This window comes from Patagioenas fasciata, chromosome 4 (genome assembly GCF_037038585.1).
Source record: "Patagioenas fasciata isolate bPatFas1 chromosome 4, bPatFas1.hap1, whole genome shotgun sequence".
Classification (NCBI taxonomy): Eukaryota; Metazoa; Chordata; class Aves; order Columbiformes; family Columbidae; genus Patagioenas; species Patagioenas fasciata.
In genome coordinates, this window is record NC_092523.1 from 65,315,197 (window position 1) to 65,335,301 (window position 20,105).

Consider the following 20,105-nt stretch of genomic DNA (forward strand, 5'->3'; position numbering starts at 1 on the left):
GGAAATGTTGCCAGTCTATGTTAAGCTATAGAACTGAAATTCTCAAGAGGGATGATAATATAACTGAGGTATCTGTGAGGCTAGCTATTTCGATAGAATGATTTTAATATGATATTTATATATGCGTATAAAGTGTCATTTGACATCTCACGTTGCATGCTTAAGAAAGTTAATGTTGGAGATATGAGAATATGCACAGTGACTGTGATTTACAGAGAATCTCCTAAAGACATTTTTTGGGAAAATTTATCTAAGTGAAATCTTGGTCTGGATTTCATCATTTCTGTTTGACTTCCTACGTTACATTTTAGAAGCAATTTAAAAGCCTTGTTTACATTACAGCAGAGTTATTTCCCTTCCCCCCACCTTGACATTTAATTGCGAAACTTAGAGTTTAAAAAGACTCATTAGTAGGATGGAGGATTATGCAATGGAAATAATGGCTCTATGAAAACAATGTATCCTTACATAAAGAAAATGTAAATATAGGAACAAAAACTAAACTCCAAATTGAAATTATCTAGAAGGACTTTGGTATAAGTTTTTTAATAATATCCCTTTCACGCCATTTGGACTTTTGAAAGTACTTATTGTTAGTAGAGCACTAACTTTTAAAAATTGAAATCATATGTGTGCCAGAACCACAAGCTTGCCAATGATTTCTGAATCAAGTCCAAGAGTTAATCCCAACTTTAATATTTCTAATTAATTAATCTTGGCTATAACAGTTGAAACCTGCAACGGATGAGATTGCTGTGGAGTTCATCAGCATGTAAAATACATCCATTTTTACATTAGAAGTATCTTTAAAACCAGGCTCTAAATGTTACTAGTGCCTTACATGATGTCTCAAAAGAAATAATTCTAAAATAACCATTTAATTCTTTCAATAAACTTCGATCTGAAACCATGCTTAAGAGGAAGAGATACCTCAGAATACCTGCCATTTTACAAAAGGCCATTTTAATCCCATTTTGAACAGTAAATTTAAGGGAACTTTTAGCCAAAACACACTGGGTACTGGATACAAAATGCAGTGGAGCTCTGTTAACTCTGAAAACTTGTTTACCTTTTTGTGCTACAGCGGTAGTGCCTGGCTGGTGATGAACTGGCAAGGTTAACCCACAGAAAAACAGGTTTCTTTTCTGTCAGCAGTAATTGCAAAACAACCAAACAGACCGAGAAGAGTGGTTACTGCCTCCTCTCATACCTTCAAAAGCATGCAGACTCTCTAGCTCTCATTTGGTTTCCATTGGAATGTGGCAATGACACTTGGGGAATGTCAGACCATCCTGCGTATATTGGAAATGACTCATTCACGCTGTAGTCTTCAGAAATGTAGAGTCTGAGGCACAGCAGGTAATTTTAATGAGCACAAGGGCATCCTTACACCAAGTGACTCTCTCCATGCAGTGCAGTTTGACTGAGTTCACCTAAGTTCAGCTGGTCAGATCAAAACATATTTCAGCTTTTTGCAGTGTGAATGATAATACTGCAACAAATGAAATCAATTTTAAATTAACATGTTGCTTTAAATTTGTTATTTTTAATTCAAAGTTTTAAAATGCATAAATTTATATTACTAAGTTTATGGTTTTTTATTTTGATTGAAAGCCAAACCAAATTTTGAAATGTCACAGTCCAATGATGGAACTTGTGAGGTTTCACCACACATACATAGGATTAGAGAAGAGATGCAGGCATGGGGAAGAGTGACTGGAAAGCTGCTTGGTGGAAAAGGGTCTGGGGGTGTTGATCAACAGCTGGCTAAACATGAGTCAACAGTGTGCCCAGGGGGTCAAAAAGGCCAACAGTATCCTGTAATATCAGGAATAGTGTGGCCAGCAGGACTAGGGAAGTGATTGTGCCACTGTACTCAGCGCTGGTGAGGCTGTACCTCGAATACTGTGTTCAGTATTGGGCCCATAACTACAAGAAAGACATTGAGGTACTGGAGAGAGTTCAGCAAAGGACAACAAACCTGAGGAAGGGTCTAGAGCACAAGTCTGAAGAGTGGTTGAGGGAACTGGGGCTGTTTAGCCTGGAGAAAAGAAGGCTTAGGGGAGACCTTGCTTTCTACAACTACTTGAAACAGGGTTGTAGTGAGATGGGTGTTGGTCTCTTCTCCCAATTGACAAGTGATAGGATGAGAGAAAATGGCTTCAAGTTGCACCAGATGAGGTTTAGATTGGATATTAGGAAAAATTTATTCATTGAAAGGACTGTCAGGCATTGGAACAGGCTGCCCAGGGAAGGAGTGGAGTCACCATCCATGGAGGTGTTTAAAAGATACATAGATGGGGTTCATAGGGACATGATTTAGTGTTGGAGTTAGGTTATGGCTGGACTTGGTGATCCTGAGGGTCTCTTTCAGCCAAAATGATTCTATATTTCTATGCTTTAGAGTGCTGAGAAATCAAGATGAAAAAGATTTGTCAAAGGCATGAGTGGTTACTCTAAAACTAAGCATTAAAATTACTTGTTTATTTAAAAAACAAAATGAGAGCAATCCTTGTGAATTACATCTGAACATTGTAGGAATTGTTATATCATAAAGATAAGCTAAACACAATTTGCAGTGCAATGCAATCAATGGAATCTGTTTATTGGCTTTAGTGGTTATTGGATAGAGCTTTTTCTCAATGAAGCAGCAGGAATTAATCATGTCTGCTAAGTGCCCAAATTGCAAATCATTATAATAAAACTATTTAAAATTTAAAAAAAAAAAGTCCTTGCTGATTTATTCAGATTCTTTATGAGTAACTGAAATTTTCTTCAGTGACTATCTGATAAATGTATAAAACCATTAAGCTAATAAAAATCCTACATAATAAATGCAGAATAATAATTACAGCCAGATGCATTAAATTAATTAAATCTCTTCTGAATCAATTTATGTTATAATGACTGTGGTCATGTGATTAGGGTCTCTTAAAATGATGTTTTATCAGACTATCTGCGGTAAAGCCAGGCAAGAGTTTCATCTTTAATTTTATTCTGAAAATTTATGAGAAGTAGGAGTTCTTCTTATGACTGTTTTGTTTTCCATGCTTGGAGTCAGATCTTCTGTACATTTTTTACTGCCACACTTTCCAAAGTACCTTCTACCCTGGAATGCCTGAATGTGAAGTCAGTGGAGATGTGAGATATGCTGGATAATGCTGTGTCCTGTCACTACAGGATTTCTAAATGACGGAAGCTATTAAACGTCTTTTAAAAAAGCATGCTGTACCAAAAGAAGTTAATTACAAATCCCCCCCTGAATTCCAACAGGGCTGAAAAACAAGATGGTGGTTTTTCTGCCAGGTATGAGTCTTTCATGTTGTCCATGACTGATGGCAAAGGAGCTCAGTTCTGGCTGAGAGTGTGGCCCCATGTTTGTATTACTGTAGTAACACACTGACTTATTTTTAGGAAACAACTTGATTTATTCGTTAATATCTTCTTTAACCTTTTGCAATGATATTCTTTGTCCAAGATTTGTTTATTCAAAATTCTACTTTTTTGGGTTATGCAGAACCTTCATTTTGCTCTTGTGATTGTTGAGGGATGTTTGTTTCTTATATGAATACATGCCTATGTGCATTGTTCAGTGTACCCATACACATGTATGATGAATATGTCAGGATAAGAAATAAAAGTATCTTCTTTTAGCTAGATTAAAGGCCAAGTATGTAATTTAGATCATCAACTTCTTATACAAGTGTATAATCTAAGTTAATGTTTCATGACCAGCTTACATCTGCAGGTAATGTTTAAGGCAGTACACTATGATTTGTTTGAAACATGGCAATACCGACTATTTACTGCAGAAAATACCTCATTTTTTTGTAGCTGAGAGGAGTACAGGAATGCAGGAATCATCTAGTTGCATCTACCCTGCAGGTCCTTCCCATATTCTTGCCTTCTTATCTTGTCCATCCTCACATACTTTTGTAAAAACTCTTTTCTTGCTTATGGACCAATTGCAAAAATTGATAGTGGAATGTTTTCAGTACCAGGTGGCTGTTCCATAGTGGACAAATAAACAGAAATGCCTCTTTGCCTCACTTCTGAATGTATCCTCACTGTTCTCTCTTTTGCGCTGCCAGCTCCACATAGTCACTTTTGTGGTGGTAATCAGTTACAGTGTATTTCACAAAGATGTCACTTAATGATGATACTTGATCAATATTTATTCTGGAATCTGCTTTATTCCTGCATCTGCTGAGAGATTATCAGTAACCTCAAAGTTGAGTTTTCAATCTCGTGTGAAATGTATTGAGCCTTTTCCAATAAGGGAACCCTCACTGATTCTTAAAGATGTAAAATCAAGGCAAATTTCTGAGCAAGGGATTTTCAAAATTTTACACAGGTGTATCAACATGTACTTAGGGTGTATTTGCTGGAAAAATTACATTCAATTCTCTTTTTGCAGAATCCTCGAAGAAAGGGAGTTTTATTTAGGAAAATCTCTAGAAATGCTTAACTGAGCCCTGCTTGTCAAGCCATTTTATCCACTCAAGTAGAGCAATTGAGCACAAATAGAAATTCCAATATTCTTACTAGAGAAAGGACAGCAGAGGCAGTAAGACATCATATGTGGGCAGCCAACATGGCATTCTTCAGTAGACACAGGAGCAATGCATACCTATTTTGAGAGACCTTTCTGTAAATCTTTGTTTGTTTGCTGTGAAGAAAAAAGAAGTGCCAAATAATGTCCACGGCAGATAGAAGCAAATCTGATAATGAGGAACACTGATATAAAAGTTGCATGGCTTTTGTTGAATTTCTACTGCAGATGATATTAAAAGTAATTTACTCACATTTTTCATTACATAATGATAATGATTTTATCTGTAGACCATAATTAATACATGATGGGAAGATTCCTGTGGTTAAAATGCATTATAAGCTATCAGAGATGGAAACAAACACAGCATGGCTTTCACTTTTATTTTATCATTGTTTTTTCTAAGTCCAAGCAGAGATGCTGCTTTTTAGCTCCATTTTCTCGGTGTTTCCAAATTGCCATAGCTGGTACTGCAGTGAGAAGAAACATTTTTCATAAACACAAAACACAAGACTTTGAGAGAGTAAACTTTGTATATATAGAGTCAAAGTTCATTTAAACGAGCCATGGTAAACAGAGGAATATGCATGCAGGAGGAGAATGATTATTTATATCACTTTATAAAAGCATAATTAGAGTAAAATGTTATTCTTCATGTACTAACAGATACCCTGTTTAAGTAAGTGTTATCTTCCTCTGTGATGTCATAAAACAGTTGCATGCATACTGGTACCTAAGGTAATTTTAATTTGTGTATTGGGCTCACGTAACAAGGTTTGGTAGTGAGTGGGCAGCAGGAATGGCTTCTGTGAGAACCTGCTAGAAGCTTCTCTCATGTCCAAAACAGCCGATGCCAGATGGTTCCAAGGCAGACCTGCTGCTGATCAAGGTCAAGCCCATCAGTGAATGATGGTAGTGCCTCTGGGATAATGCATCTAATAAGCAGAAAAAACTGCTGTGCAACAGCAACCAGAGAAAAGAGTGACAATATTTGAGAGGAACAGCTCTGCAGATGCCAAAGTCAGTGACGAAGGAGGGAGAGGAGGTACTTCAGGCACTGAAGCAGATTCCCATGCCCATGATGCAGACCATGGTGAGGCAGGTTGTTCCCCTGCAGCCCACAGAGGGCCATGGAGCAGCAGAGATCCACCTGCAGCCCTAGGAGGACCCAGCACCAGAGCAAGTGAATGCCCGGAGGAGGACATGACCTTGTAGGGAGCCCATACTGGAGCAGGCTCCTGGCAGGACCTGTGGCCCTGTGGAGAGAGGAGCCCACGCTGGAACAGGTTTGCTGGCAGGACTTGTGACCCCATCAGGGACCCACCATTGAGCAGTTCATGAAGAATTTCAGCCCATGAGAAGGGCTCATGTTGCAGAAGTTCATGGAAGACTGTCTCCCATGGGAGAAACATCATGCTGGAGCTAGGGAAGTATGTAAGGAGTCCCCCCGCTGAGGAGGAAGGAGCAGCAGAGACAATGTGTGATGAACTGACAACTCCCACTCCCAGCCCCCTGTGCTGCTTGGGGAGAACGTAGAGAATTTGGGACTCAAGCTGAGCTCAGGAAGAAGGGAGGAGACGAGGGGAAGGTGTTTTAAAATTTGGTTTTATTTCTCATTACCCTACTTTTATTTCATTGGTAATAAATTAAATTGATTTCCCCAAGTTGAGTCTGTTTTGCCCATGACAGTAATTGCCGAGTGATCTCCCTGCCCTCATCTCATCCCACAAGCCTTTTGTTGTAATTTCTTTCCCTCTGTCCAGTTGAACAGAGGAGTGATAGAGTGGCTTGGTGGGCATCTGGCATCCAGCCAGGGTCAATTCACTTCAATTTGCTACTAGTTTTTGATTTACTTGACATATTTGATTGTGTGGTTATTTGACAGTAACATTTTAATTTGGTATCCTTGGCTTATCATTTGGTAAAATATCTTGACTGTCTATGTCTTTATAGCTGAGTCAGACACATTACTTTTTGCTCCTCTTCATTTCTCAGTGCTGCACATGGATTTCTGTCAGTATGTTTGCTTCTCACTTTACTGACTGTCAGAAATAATCACCTCACTGTCTCACATTTGTTCAGGTGCAAATAGAAGCTGCACTTTGCCATACGAATACCAAGGGATGAATCTACAGAGTCTTAGACCTTTCAGGTAAACTAGTATAAACAGAGCAAAATGGATATAGATGTGTAAGCAAATGCTGTGTTTAAATAAATTCTGGTTCACTAATCCACAATTTTGGTAAGTATTCCTGTAAGTATTTAGAAGAAAATCCCAGAGAGAGCATTGATTTTGTTGTGAATAAAAATTATACAAATACACAAAAATATTATTAAACTTTTGGTAACACATACATGGTATTGGAAGATTTTTCTGAAGAGATACAAAAACTACTAAGTCATCAACTTCACATGTCTTTAAAATAATGGATGTATACTTAATGAATACTGAACTGTTTGTGGATTTCTTTATCTTTGCTTAACACAGAAGGCAAACTGCTATTAGCTAATGTAAATGCTAATTCAGGATACTTGTTAGTTCTGAGACATTTTCATTCTAAGAATGTCGCAAAGCCTCAGAAAATTCGCTTCCCTGTTTTACTGACTAGGGAATGGGAAAGGGAAGTTAAGGCTTCAGTTCTGCAGCTCTGTGAGCTACTGTTAGGCTATAAAATTTTTTGGCTGGGCAGCAAAGACCTAGTTTTAGAGGAACTACATGGGATCTCAAGAAAATAATCTTGCTGAGCTACCTTTCCAAGGTCAATCTTCTTAAACAGTTAACTTCAAATTATAGTGGAGCCTTATTAGTTCTATGAGTTTTATTCATGTTAGTAACCAACAAAAATACAACAATAGTATTGGTAAGGCTGCATGACTATCAATTACACTAACCTACTGAGGATTAATTAATGTAACTGTAAAACCAAACTTAAATGAGTCACTACTTGAATGAGTGAATGATGTTATTATACTTTCCTCTTCTAAGTCAACTCCCTATCTATTAGGACTCCATGGATATATGTCTTCTTGTGCTGCAGACTGCTGTTCAAGAAATTGAATCATCTATCTTTTGGTTACTCTGCTACCCTGGTTTTGAAGTTCTCTATTGAGAGGGTATCTGCATGTGTGACTGTGGCTCAGATGTGAGTATGCAGTTTGAGTGTAAACAAAATCAATAAAATGTTGTAATGGCTTTGTTAGTAAACAAAACATTTCAGCTGGTTTGATAGTAAATGATTTTTTAGAAATCTCAAATATTTCTGTGGTACTTGAAAAATTCAGAAATGTAACTAGCCAATGAATGCACTTAAAAATATAGAACTTAAAATGTGTCACAAAATTCTGCAGCCATCTCTTTTTCCTCCTCTCCCTCTTTTCCTGTAGCCTATCACTCTTTTGCCCTATATAGTTGAGCCCTGCTGCCAAGAATACCTGTCCTATCATCTAACAGTTTCCTTTGACCTCTCCTGCTTTTGTTGATAGAAACTAAGGTATTTTAGATACAACCTCCGGGGCAGAAAAGGTGAAAATAATGTAACCAGTGTTGGAATTGCTCACATTTGCAAATCAAATTTTTGTTATTTATAGTGAATATATAAGGAAAACTTCCTTTATTTCTCCTTTTTTTTTCTTTTTTTCCTAAGAGCATGCTCCTGAAGATCATACAGATACAAAGAAATTACTCTTTCTTAACAATCTCTTACAAATTTGATTCCATCATTTAGAAAATTAAAACTGATTCCTCCCCCGCCATGTGAAGACTAAAAGAGCAGTTGTTTTGACTTGGATTGAGACTATTCATTATCCTCATGATCAGAATACAGCAAGATCTGGATTTCAAGAGGTGTAAAAGTTCTGTGAGTATTGGATGCCTTTCTTAAATGCATCACCTCTATAGCTTTCTGTCAAAATGATGATAATTGAAGTACTAGACAAAATTGATCAATCTGTAGTGATATCTTCATTCTTTCTGAGTGATGAAACATCTTGCTATGTTCTCAATTTACCACAATATACCAGTACAAAATATCAGAACACTGGGATCAGTGTTGACACCATTTTCTCTGGATGCTCTAGCATATGTCTGAGATGTTGGACAACTCAGATTCATTTTCTCAACAGACAGCTTTTTCTTGTTTAGCTGGTATTTAAATATCCACATGCAGTGTTTAAATGCTATGCAATGATTTCTTGGTTCATTAGACAATTTTGTAATAATGGCATACTACTTTGATATCAATCAAATCTAAATAATTTATTTTTTAAAGAATTGGACTCATATTTCAGAAAAGCTGAGTGCGAAGTTAAAAATTGTCATATGGAAGAAACTCACTGCAGCACCAGAACAGTGTTGTCTTTATTTTTTAAAGCTCCATGTGCTTACACATACCACTAAGAAGTGATTTCTCTCTTGACTTACGAATGATACAAGAAAATCCATATCTGAGTCTGGAACCTATCAACAGATTATCTTCTGAGACCAGTTTGCCTGAGAATCCTTCTGAAGCCCTTTAAAGCATGGTTATGGCAGCTGGAGAGACAAGGCTGCACAGCAAATCAGGAAAGATTAGGAACTCAGATAATCTGGCCCTGGGATTTTGAGATCTTTGTTATCCACAGTGTCATTACCCACCTGGTGCATAAGACTAAAAAAATAGATTATTATCTTACTTTGTTTGTAATGTAATTAATTTTGCAATTACTAACTTCTGATTAGTATGTTAAATTTACTTGACTAACTCTTTTACAGTGGCTTCATTTTTCCTCTTGAAAGATCTGACAGAATAAAAAATGCTACTGTAAATATTGGCTTTTGTAGCTCACTACTTAAAATCTCAAGATAGGTGTTTAACAAGACTTTGCACACACATCTCTAATATTTTGAGCACTCCTGTATCACATGAGATGCTTCTGGAGCAGAATGACTTAACAGGTTGCTACAGTTACTATCAGCATCGGAGTAATAGTGGGAAATATGCAGGAGAAAATATTTCAATAACTGTGTTTTGAAGTTGCAGAAGTACAACTTCAGAAAAAAAATCCAAGTTTGTGGGTTTTGTTTGTTTGTGTTCTTTGTTTGTTTGTTTTTAATTTTTTTTTATTTTGTCCTAGGAATATCTATTGAGCTTTACCAAATTGATTTTCAACAGGATAAATTAACATTTTGCAGTCTGATCGTGATCTTATTCAAAGTTATCCCAGCCTGAGAGTTGCCTAAGTTTACAAGAATAAAGTAATATTTTGAACAGGTGGGGAAAGGAGAAGCACACAGAGTGAACTATGTAAGTTCTGAACAGCTTTAGTTTTGGTAAAAATGAGAAAAAAATAGTAGTAAAAATATTGCTCTGATTTTATCATAAAGAAAATAAATACAGTTTCTGCTTGGCCCTTTTGTTTTTTCAAACTTCTATCTTGAATTTCGCAAAAATATGGTCATTTACTGGAAGTCATCTCCTCCAAACAAATAGAACATTGCAGGGTCAGCTAATGTGAGAAAGTTCAACACTTGAATAACCATGCAAAACTGTAAAGAGACAAATTCAGAATGATGAACAGACTCCTTGGATCATTACTAATTATCACTTGCTTCACAGCTAAGTGCATTAAGTAGCAGATTTGGGGAAGATAAATGTTTTTGTATACAGCTTAAAACAAAAATGAAGAAATTATTGACCCATTAAAGAAACAGGACACACCAACAACATGACCATAATTTCATTGACTATGATTTAGGTATAATAAGTTTGTAGGATTATCTACATGTAAACAAAATTTATATGGTACCTACTCATTTACATAGGTACGCTCTATATTTAAGTCTCAGCCAGAACAATGAAATGGAGTTTAACAATGTGTTTAATGTATATTAGGCCTCAGGAAAGCTGAACCTGAAGATATTAATAAGTCTAACTAAAATATGAAAGTCTTGCAACTATATTTTCTTGTTTCTAGCATAGAATTATCATTACAAAAATGTAGTCGGAAAAAATGATATAATAACGTGTCTATATGTGAGTGTCTATGCATATGAGAAAGTATTTTTCTAATTTCTTCAGCATTTTTTACCTTTTTTTGTGATCTTATAGCTCAAAATATAGGTGGTCTTTAGCAGCTTTGGAAGGGAGGCTATCTTGCATTCATAAAGAACCTTGATGGCACTTGCATCTGATTTTGCAAACAGGGAAGGCATGCAACAATTTAAATGTTGGTAGAATGAAAAGGAAGGTGAATGCAATGCTAGCATAGTCAAGACTGCCCATGTTAACATACTAGCATTTGTAAAAACCTGTTGAATTTTCATGAGAAAATAGCATACAAAGAAAAATGTGATCCCAAGAAGATGTTACTCTTTCTTCAGTTAACTACTCCACCTGAGCCATGAGTTGAGATGACAGTAAGTCTGAAGTAGGTGAACAATTACTTAGGATGGTATGGGGAAAGAAAATAGTCAAAGATTTGAATGACGCTGGAGTCTTGAACAAGACTGAAATCTCAGCCCTTGGTTAATTGATTTGACGCTTACATAACTGCATCCCAAATCTACCTAGAAATATTATTAACGATAACATTTCCCTACACGTAACTGTTCATAATGTAGGCTGTTTGGGACAAAGTTTTCTTAACATGCTCATGTATAGTCTTGGACATTGATTGGAGTAACAGCCTAGAGGGAAAATTATTATGTAAATAATAAACACTACTCAAAGGAAACATTGTGATAGCTGCTTTGTATGGAAAGCACTCATTTCATGATGATTGGCAGCATGGTGGTAGTATAAAATAAATTACGATGAGTGGTTTAACAAGCAAAATCAAAGTCAATAACATACATAATAACAGAGAACATAATTTAGGAGAGTTTATGCATTTCAGAGGGTCACACACAGCTGCATTTTATTTATTTATGCAGGAGTTATTGCTACATACAATGCTAATTAATAATCACTTGAAGTAATAGGATTAAAACTTGACAAAAATCAGACCAAGTGAGTTTTGAGCCGTATTAGTGGTGGCATTTCCCCCTCAGATTTCTGACTAATGAGGCAGAAGGTTAGCATGGATTTGTAATTGTTTATATGCATATGTAATCATATCAACGCTCTTGAGAGAATGAGGAGACATTGTACAGCAGGTCATTTTGAAAAAAGGAAAATATGAACAATGTAGGGCAGTTGGTGTTAGCATTGTATTTGCCTTGTAGGTTGAGATAAAGACATTTTAATAGGACAGCAAAGGAAGAGAAAATAATAATAGAATATATAAAATGAATTAGGTACAGTGCATTTTTTTGTTTTTAATGAAGTAAAGGATCAACACAATGCAGATGTACGAAGTATCGTATTGGAGGAGATTAAAAGAAAGGTGAAAGCTGTTTATCAGTGTTAACTTATTGTCAAGTAGCTGAATGTGAAAATTGAATAATGGAGCAAAAAATAAGACAAGAATTTTAGTAAAATGGTGTTTGAAATAGATCAGCAAGTATAGAAAAAAGAAAAAGAGATACCCATTTTCCACCTACATCCATCTATGTAGTTTTGCATAAGCAACTTTTGATTTCAAATATTCTGGTTTTAACTATTTTGCAAAAGATTTCAAGCTATATTCTGTAACACCAACTTTTAATATAATCTCTACAGACAAAACTGAAAACAGTCAAACTGACAGAGTTCAAAGTAGTGAATGTATTTCTGGTAATTTCTGATTTTAATGTGAACCTGACTAAGGCTGTCAGATTGCTCACATCAACTGCTACAAGGTGATGGTGAGTGCTATGTCGTGACAATGCAGTGGAGCAGCTGCACTGCACAAATGAGGTCTTGAATGAGAAACTGGCTAGTGGTGGTTTAGAGAGAAAATCAGAAATCTTCTGTATCCAAGTTACATCTGAAAGTTTGATTTGTTTTTCTTTCTCTTTAAATGAACTGGATTTGAGGAAGTGTACAGTTCATCTGAATATTTGCATGAGGGTGGGTTTAAGTTTACTTGGTGAGTAAGCCAAAAATTTCAGGTTCCTTTTTCTATTGCTGTAGTGAATCAGAGATATATTCACTGTCAAAATCGAGCTTTTTTAGATAGTGTCTTTTCAGGCACAGCTGCTTCCAATTCACCAAGAAGGCCTTCCTGAGCTCTTGTCTATCTGGCCTAATCTCCCCTCTTTCAGCATCAAGATTCACATTTTCAATTTGGTTAGGAATTTTAACTTGGTTAGAACTTTCAACTCTGTTGTTTATTGTTTCTTTACTGTCCCATAGAGCTATTGTAAAATACATTTTCAACACAGAAATGAGAAACAAATCTTTTGCTTAGGAGGAAAAAAAAAAAATTATTTAGAGAAAGATTAAATTAAGGGAAATTAATTCAGGCAGGTGTTGTTTAACAGGAGACCATGCAGAAAAGACTGCACTTTATTTTGTCAAACAGAGATAAAATCAAGAAGGACAAATTTGAACTTTTTCCCATGAATTTGAAATGTTTACACTGAGGACATAATTTCACTGAATATACTTTTGAATAGCTACACTAGAATTAGAAGGGAAAAAAAACCCAAAACAACAAAAAGGAACTCAACAAAACCATAAAAACCGTAAAGGACTGAATACTTCGGGGGGGCGGGGAAGAAAAAAAAGATTAAAATCTCTTCCTCACTCACCAGATAAAATTTTGGCCAAAGTCCTGCAATTACCTTTGTGATGTGTCTGATTTTGATTACTGCCTTTCACAGGAGGAACTGAGTTAGACAGATGCAGTTGACGTTTAGAACTGAGAGCTACTGTAAAAAGAAGTGCTCAGAGCCAATGCACAAGAGAAATCTTTAAACTGGAAAACTTAAGTCTGATTGTTCTAAATGGAGAAATTACTAAAGGTGATTTCCAGTAGGAGCACTGTGCAAATTTATATGATGTGGTGGGAGAGGATTATGGTCTAAACAAGATGGAAATTACATATGCTTAACCAATGAATACCAAAATCACTACTCAAACAGGGATTGCTACAGAAGCCATTATCATATTTGGAGAATAAAGCATTAGGACATCTTAAATGTGTCTTTCTATAACTACTCATAGTAGCCTGGTTTTCACTGGCATTTATTTTGACATTTTATCTGAAACATTTCATTAAGAAAGCATTTATCTTCTTTACAGCAAAATAAAAATGCATCACAAGTTCTTGTGGGGATTTTTGTCACCATTTTCTTCCTAATTTTTGTGACATGTTTTTCGCTATACATTATATTTGAAGGGATGATTTAGCACGTATCTTTTGTGAAACCAAAACTTCATTAATCCCCCTGTGGACTCAGAGGCCTATAGGACAAATTAATGGGGCCCTGAGTAATGGTATGAAATGGAATTTGTGTAAATATGTCATAGTTATAAAAAAATGGTATGACTTTTATTTATATTCTACATGTATACACATAGTATTTCGTATTTCTGGTAAAAGTGTTTGAGAACTTGAAAATCTAAAGACATGTCGTTCCTCCTTTCATTTAATATGTACAACTTGTTTCTCTGTTAGATAAGGTAGACACTATTCTTTTCCTTCCTAGTTGAGAAAGCAGCAGTAATCCACCCTCAATAAAATATTAGAGGGAAATATGGCTTGTTAAGTCTTAATTTATGTGAACATTTTGCATAGCTTTAGGAGATACAACTAAGATTCATCAAAAGAAACTTGCGGAGAACATGTTCAATACAAGGATCTAATTCTTCATGTAAGGAGCAATTAAGCTGTAGAAGTTTTGCTCAGAATGCTGTGAGCAGTAAAAGTCAGCACAGGTTTGAAAGCAATTTGACAATTTCATGAAAGGAAAAACCCAGTTCAGGGTCATTAAACACAGAAGAAATACTTTTGGTTGTCTCAGGAAAGTTGCCTGAACTGTATCTTTTCAGGGAATAGGAGAATATTTGGTGGCTGTATTGTCCTTGTCTCATCCTCATATTCTTCCTTTGGTAGCCATGAGTGACATTTGTCAATGACAAGACACCAACTAGATTAACTTTTAGTTGGAAGTGCTTTTCCTCTTACTTTCCTAGAAATAGTAAGTTCTTAGCTCATAGTAGAATTAAGATAATTTCTCTGCTAAAATTAACAAAAAATAACATGATGCAGTTGTATATAAACCAGGACTTGCATTCATGCTTTAGGGGAAAGCAGTAACCTGTTGACGAATAAGTCAGTATCCAAAATTTGAACAGTATTCTCTAGAATGTTTTATATCATAACTTCAATCTAGCAGGTTATATTTTATTTTCTAAATATAAAATGTACATAGGACTTAAAATTTGGTATGTGTTCTATGTTGCTCAGTTAGACTGATATTGCAAATGAATGGTATCTCTTTTTCAGTTTCCCTCCTGGATGAATGCCCCCAAGAACATGAGCAGCAAATAGACATGGGAATTTAAAATTACATTTCTCAGTAATGTAACTTTTGAAATCCACTTGGTATGAAAATTAATGTTAATGAATACTTTTGCTAATGCAAAAGCGCCTGTTTAAGAATGAGTCTTTTCCATTCAGCAATTAGTGCAGGAATTCATGAAAGTAGAAAGTTCCTACAAGGACACTGGAAGCCATGAAGCAGTTATTCTACTAGATTAATCTGACCTGTTAAATTGAAGAATCTGTTAGAAATCCTTTTTAATCCACTGCTAACACTATGGGAGCGCTTCTGTTGACTACTTGATAATATATCATGAACTTATCATTACTTTGTAAGTCTTGTGAAGTGTAAGATACAGTTTCTTTCATTTTGTAAGGAGAAAACTCACAGACAAAGTTCTTAATAAAAGATGACATTATTTTTGTTATTCAGGATAAAGGTATGTTTTGGTCTTCTGTTCTGGAGAAGGTGTGACTTGTGCCACCCCCAAATTACTGAAATATTTTTTTTCCTCTCTTTCTGCTCTGTGAATATGAAATCTATAGATGGTTAATTATTTTTAAATTTTAATCTAGCCATAGCTGTTCAGCATTATTAGGAGAGTCAGAAGAATGAAACATAGCTAGAGGAGTAAATACAAAGTCAGAGGCTGAAATCTTACTTTTAACTTTAATATAGACACAAGGACAAATTCATCTCTCACTGGGGTAGCTCTGTTGAAGGGTCCCAGAGACCCATAGGTTTCTTGGTTATGTATAGTTTTTTTTTAATTTCATTTGATAGAAATATGTTTGATTTTCTCTGCTCCAATGCTCAACATGTATTTCACTTCATACAGTGGGAATTTTCTTTTGCCTCTGTAATCCACACATGCCTGGCAATACTTCTGATTTCACAGACAAACAGATTTGCATGAAGATTCAAAATATCCCCTCAGTGTTTCCTACAGATGCTACAGAAACAAGATGCAAAAAAAATATTTCCTGATCTACAGAGAACTTCCTAAACTTCTATTTGAGTAAAAATGGGTTTTGCTACAGGTACACATGGAAGCAGCAGCAGCCCAGTGGGTGCCCAGGGGCCAGGGAGCTGCTGGTGAATCTTGCAGACCCCTCCTGAACACTGGGTAGATGGAGGCAGCCTGGAGGATGGGTTAAGCATGCCAGATCAGCCCAAGAATGAGGACACAGAGACCTGCCACGACACTGCACCCACCTGGAAATGCCCTCTGGATTGTGACAGTTTGCTGCAAACCTCCCAACACCTACCCTGGAGGAAAGATGATGATGTTGACCATCAGGCGAGGAAGGCACCTGGATCTGAGCTTGACATCGGGCAGAAGTGGTATGCTATGAATAGATTTTCTCATATAATAATTTCAATTATATTATTAATGAGGCTCTTATTTTTAGTTAGGGCTATTAATTGTTTTCAATGCAAATTGGACAAGTAACAAATTCTTGGTTCCATATATTTGGTGTGTTCTCTTTTGCACATGACAGGTTGTTGAATGTTGGAAGCCTAGCACTAGGTAGCAAATATTGATCCTATTTCACAGATGGTAAAGCGGTAAAATTCTGTCCAAAGACATACAGAGAGTTTTTACTGAATGTGGAACTAGAGATTACTACTCGTTACTTCACTCTGCCTCATTTCTTTATTAGTTATATTTATACATAAAGTCATAAAGGTAGTAAAAATCATGCTTGTAAATAATAAAGGGAAACTTATTATCCTTTATCCCTTTATGTTTGGTACTTTTTTAAGAAAAAGATTAAAGCAATCAATATTTTTACTGGAAGGGTAGAATGATAGAAATTGCAAAGCAGAAATCAAATTTTTAGATGGTTCTTCTTTATCGTAGCATTCAGTAGATAGATAGATAAGACTCCTGAATCAGGAATACAAAAATAATAATTGCAAAGGTTAAAAATATCCCTGCACAATTGGAAAAAATGTGTGGCAAGCTGTTTATGTTAGGAACTTTTCATTCCATACAGATTTGCAACCTGACACAGAGCAAAGCACCAAATAGGAGTTTGAAAGTGTAGAGAATTTCCATTCTCAAAGCATACTCAAAATACTGGGTTTTTTTGTTTGTTTGTTTGTTTCATGCAAACAGACCAGTATGTAGCAAGATGTCTCTGTGCATGGAAGAGAAGAGGAAATGAACAGAAATTGCACCCAATTTCACAATACAAAAGCTCTTCATGCTCTGGAGAGGCACTGAAGACAAGACTAATTCTGTCACTCAAATCACAGGGCTGAAAACCAGGGCTCTCCCCCACACCGACCTTCACTGGGATATCGATGTATGTAGCAGATGGCCGCTATCAGCATGTGCTGTGCAATTCTGACACTTCACAATAAGCACAGGTGCCAAACGCCAACCCTCTGTGCTAGTTCTGGGCAGATTTGGCCTCTGGGAATGATCCTGATTTTCTCCAGTCAGAAGAGTCAGCATCAGTAGTTTCAGCTGAGTTATCATGAGAAATCTGTTGTGAAACCAAAGTTCTTTTTTGTTCATTAGGGGAATTTCAACTGGGCTTTAAAATGTCATCGTTCTCAAAAAGTGAACTGAGCTCTTTACTCTTGTGACTCCATAACTCTTAAACACAGTTGTCTAAAAGGTTTAGTTGAATTTTATCTGAAATAAGATATTGTTATTTTTCACAAATGGTCTAGCAGAACTGATGATAATTTGATGTATTAATTAAATATTTTGACTTTGCAGGACATTTAGTATGATCACATGCTGCTTTTTAAAACTGTATTGACCAATCATTTTCACAATATGCCAGATAATAATGCCAGAGCTAATAATGAAATGTTCAGTGACTTATCACTATAAAAAAGGGTTTCCTTCTAGAAGAAAATGCAGCTTTTCATTTTTGTACATTTCTATTTTATTCTAGGATTTTTTTATTCCCCCCCGCCTCCCCCCCCCGCCCCGAAGTTGATTTTTTATTCTTATCTTGAAAAACTTGTAAGGTGTATTTTGGTTACATGAGTTACTCCCTCCAGAACTTCTGAAGCACAAAAATTTAGTGATAGCTCTTGGTTCCTTTTAAAATATGGTAAGTTCTAAAATTAACTGTAATTTTAGTGTGCTTCAATACACATTGAATTATTATCAGGAAAAGTAAAAGCCGATAACCACTTTGATAAATGTTTTGTTAACAATTTTGGTTAAAATACTATGAAATCTGCCCTTTCTCTTTGAAAGAGAACCTTTCAAGCAGTTCTATTTCCCAGTTCTCTCTTCATCCCAAATTGTATTTAAAATATGTTCAAATATTTTAGCCAGCTCTAGTCCCAGTCCAATTGTGTGAGCTACTTACATGCATAATTTTTTGCAGAATTAGGACTTTATTATAAAATATGCATGCAAAAATATATTTGCCTTTCCCCCCCGCTTGAACCCCAGGAAATATGTGCTTGAACATATAGAGAAAAGAAACACTAACAGTTTGACACAACCCTGGAAAATAGTGACTTGTTCACACTATTTAAACTTCATGTTCATTCCATGGGTTCTTGCCATTTCTCCTGCTTCCCAGGAATATGTATTCACAAACCTATTCTCTCACTAATGAAAAAGTAATGAAGTCCAAATCTCCTGATCATGTGATTACTGAGCCCTTTCTCCACAGCTTCAGCTCCTGGATGGCCTGCAAATGCCCATTCTGTTCAGTGTTATGAAGGGAAGCTTTGGTGTCTTTTGGATTTGGGATACACAAATGGATAGATTTAGCAATTCTAAAGAAACAAGAAAACACAGAATCACAGAAAGTTAGGGACTGGAAGGAACCTCAGAAGATCGTCTAGTCCAAACCCCCTGCAGGAGCAGGAACACCAAGATGAGACCACACAGGAATGTGTCCAGGCTGGTTTTGAATGTCTCCAGAGTAGGAGACTTCACAACCTCCCTGGGCAGCCTGTTCCAGTGTTCTGTCACCCTCACTGAGAAGAAGCTTCTTCTCAAATTTAAGTGGAACCTCTTGTGTTCCAATTTGAACCCATTACCCCTTGTCCTATCATTGGTTGTCACCGAGAAGAGCCTGGCTCCATCCTCGTGACACTCACCCTTTATATATCTGTAAACATTAATGAGGTCACCCCTCAGTCTCCTCTTCTCCAAGCTAAAAAGCCACAGCTCCCTCAGCCTTTTCTCATAAGGGAGATGCTCCACTCCCTTCATCAGCTTTGTTGCCCTGCCCTGGACTCTCTACAACAGTTCCTTGTTCTTCTTGAACTGAGGAGCCCAGAATTGGACACAATATTCCAGATGTAGTCTCATCAGCGCAGAGTAGAGGGGAAGGAGGACTTCTCTTGACCTACTAACCAGCCCCCTTCTAATACACTGGAGGATGCCATTGGCCTTCCTGGCCACAAGGGCACAGTGCTGGCTCACGGTCATCCTGCTGCCCACCAGGACCCCCAGGTCCCTTTCCCCTGTGCTGCTCTCTAATAGGTCATTCCCCAACTTCTACTGGAACCTGGGGTTGTTCCTACCTAGATGCAAGACTCTACACTTTCTCTTGTTATATTTCATTAAATTTTCCCCTGTCCAACTCTCCAGCCTGTCCAGGTCTCGCTGGTTGGTGGCATGCCTGGCTGGCGTGTCAGCCACTCCTCCCAGCTGGATGACATCGGCAAACTTGCTGATAGTACACTCTATTCCCTCGTCCAAATTGTTGATGAATATATTGGATAATACAGGCTCCAGTACTGACCCTTGAGGCACTCCACTAGATACAGGTCTCCAACTAGACTCTGCCCCATCGACCATGACTCTCTGGCTTCTTTCCTTTAGCTAGTTTGTAGTCCACCTCACTACCCGATCATCCAGACTGCACTCCCTCAGTTTAGCTGTAAGGATGCTGTGGGAGACTGTGTCAAATGTTTTACTCGAGTCAAGGTAGACCACGTCTATCACTCTGCCATCCTCTGTCCGCCTTGTTATGTCCTCATAAAAGGCGATGAGGTTTGTCAAACATGACTTCGCCTTGGCGAAGCCATGTTGACTGCCCCTAATGACCCTCTTATCCTTGATATGCCTTGAGATGGCACCAAGGATAAGTCGTTCCATCAGTTTCCCAGGGATGGAGGTGAGGCTGACTGGTCTGTAGTTAGCCAGGTCTTCCTTCTTGCTCTTTTTGAAGA